This window comes from Herpailurus yagouaroundi, unplaced genomic scaffold, assembly GCF_014898765.1.
Source record: "Herpailurus yagouaroundi ecotype Mexico unplaced genomic scaffold, PumYag 142, whole genome shotgun sequence".
NCBI classification, from domain to species: Eukaryota; Metazoa; Chordata; class Mammalia; order Carnivora; family Felidae; genus Herpailurus; species Herpailurus yagouaroundi.
In genome coordinates, this window is record NW_024412397.1 from 49,676,490 (window position 1) to 49,679,337 (window position 2,848).

The following is a 2,848-nucleotide window of genomic DNA, read 5'->3' on the forward strand; positions in this document are numbered from 1 at the left end:
CATAAGTACAGTCCCTGGCAAACAGATAAAAATAATTTTGCTAATTAGTTATAGTTTCTAGCTGTATTGACAGTAATAATAGGTATACTGGAAAGCTAGATGATGCAGAGAGGAAGTGGTAGGGTGAGTGTGGTACACATCTGAGCTAGGCTAGTTTGGATTATTTGCAAATTCTCTTTCAGCAGATATTTATTGAGTACATTCCGTAAGCAGCATTGATTTAGGCACTAAGGGCTAAACAGAGAACCAAAGTCCCTGCCCTGATGTACATTACCTGCTGCCTACACTGTCTTGGAGAAAAAAGCAGTGTACTTAGCAAGATAATTTTTTAAGTTCATTTACTTATTTTGAGAGAGACAGCAAACACATGCACAAATGGGAGAGGGGCAGAGAGAGAAGGAGAGAAAGAATCCCAAGCAGGCTCTGCACTATCAGCATGGAGCCCGACGTGGGGCTCGAACTCACGAACTGCAAGATCATGATCTGAGCTGAAGTCAGATGCTTAAACGACTGAGCCACCCAAGGGGCCCCAAGATAATTTTTTAATAGCACTTTTTTTGGTCTGTTTTTAACCTTTTGAAAACTTTTGGTGACAACTTTATTGAGATATACTTCACACACTATAGCATTCAACAATTTAACATGTATAATTCAATGGTTTTTAGTATATGCAGAGTTGTACAGCCACCACCACAATCAATTCTAGAAGATTTTCAGTGCCACAGAGAGAAACCTGTTGGCAAAACCCTTTGGCAGTTACATCTCCCTCTCTCCACTCCCTGCCCCTTTCAAGGCTACCACTAATTGACTGCCTGTCTCTAAAGATTTTCCTGTTCTGAGCATTTTATGTAAGTGGAATCATATAATATGTGATCTTTTGTAAATGGCACTCCGCATAATGTTTTCAAGATTCATGTTCTAGCACACATCAGCGCTTCATTGCTTTTTTATGGCTGAAATCTTTTTAAAAGTCTCCTTAACACATATTAAATACTCATATGTTATGGACTTTTGCTTTTTTTTGTTTTGTAGTCTGTGGGGTCCTGTCTTGCTTTCTTCCTCACCACTCCTTCTCCTACCCTCCCTTGGGAGGGTTTTCTCTCTTCTTCTTATATGAAGGCAACAACACTCCCTCCCCGGGACTACTACATACACCAGCTTTAACTTTCATTTTAACATCTCTTGAAGTTTGGAGCATGTGGCACCTACTTTTGCAACAGCAGGACATCTGTTTTCTGTCCTTTCTTTCTTTCCAGTCCTTTCTTTCATTTTGCGTCTGTGCACCCTCCAAATGCAATAGCCCCGGCATTCTTTACAGAACTTTGTAAAATTGTAGAATTTTACAATTTTTTTTTGTAGAATTGGCCTTAGAGTGGAAGCTTCCAGTGATACCCAAAGATACATGAACCAGCCAAAGGAGAAAGTTGTGGGAATGAAAAACAGCGAGAATGACAGCCCTGGAATTTTCACAAAATTGGGACAGACTGGTTGTTCCTTACTCTTACGCCTGACGGATTGAACATTTCCCACAGGGGCTTGGTACCATCTAGGACCTGAAGATATGCTGCATTTTTCCTAGCAAACTCCAGACCCCATTTTACTCTCACTTCCTTTCTTCTGGGTTTGGCCATGCAAAGCCCACCGATAAGTTATAAATGACTTATCAAGCATTAGCTTTTAGAGAGTAGACGGCTCCATAAATACCTACTTGGCCTCATTAAAAAGCTACAGTGATTAAAGAGAATGATTAGTGTGGTGCCAGAGGGGAAAGAGGAAAATCCAACATCTGACTCAAACGCGGCCAGACCTCTTCTCGGGGCAGACCGTTCATGTCATGGAAGAGGATCTGGCCTGCGCGCTGTGAAACAGAACGTTCGAGTCAGTCGTCGTCGGCATCTGAGGAAACTCCACTCTGGGGCCTGTCAGGGAAAGAGTTATGGAAAGTGCACACGTTCTCAGAGACGATTACCCTCTTGCCCTGCACGCCTCCTTCCCAACCTCCCCTTCCACTCCCTGTTGCCCCCCTGGAACTTAAAACATTATTAAAACAGGGAAACCTATAACTGGTATGAAATGACCCTCAAATGACTGCTTAATTACAGCGAAATGAAAGCCGGGGGACTACAAATAACCAGTAACTGTCCCGGCTGTCACTGAAGAGGAGCCTGCACATGAGTCATGAGTCATGAATTAGCCACTAAGTGTTTCGCTTGCAGCCACGGGCCGCCTGCCTCTGCCCTGCCCAGGCTGTCCCCACGTAGCCTCCCACGCCGGGGGCCCCGCGCGGCGCTCCGCGGCCCGGGTCGGGACCAGGCGGCGGGGCTCCGCCTCGGGAGGCGTTTGTTGTGATTCGCAGGGCGCAGGAACTTGGCGGCCCAGTCCCCCTGCAGCCCCCGGCCGGCCGTCGGTGGGGGAAGTCTCCCAGGCTGCACAGGAGACAGGCTGACTGAAGGAGCGCAGCCAGCGCGGCTGCAGATAAGTTAATGTACACAGAGAGGATGTAAATTACCACGACCCTCAGCAGCAGGACATTGGCCAGGGCCCTGTCAGGGAGAGGACAAGCGTCGGCGGGGCCGGGGGCTCGCTGACATCCACTCCGAGATGGAGCCGCCAGGCGGCCCGGCCAGGGAGGACCTCTTGGAGCCAGGCTTTCCTTGAAAACAGCTGCGTGTCCCTCACACCTCCAAACTAATGCATTTTTAATCAGGGGAATTAGCTCTAGGCGTCCCATATTTTTCCAAACCCCCCGTCTCCTGCAGCCACGTCCCCATCCCCGCCCCCAGTTTAGTGACTGGCAGTCCCATTATGTTTCTTTATCGGCACTGCAGTCTCCCGCTGCTCCCACGCA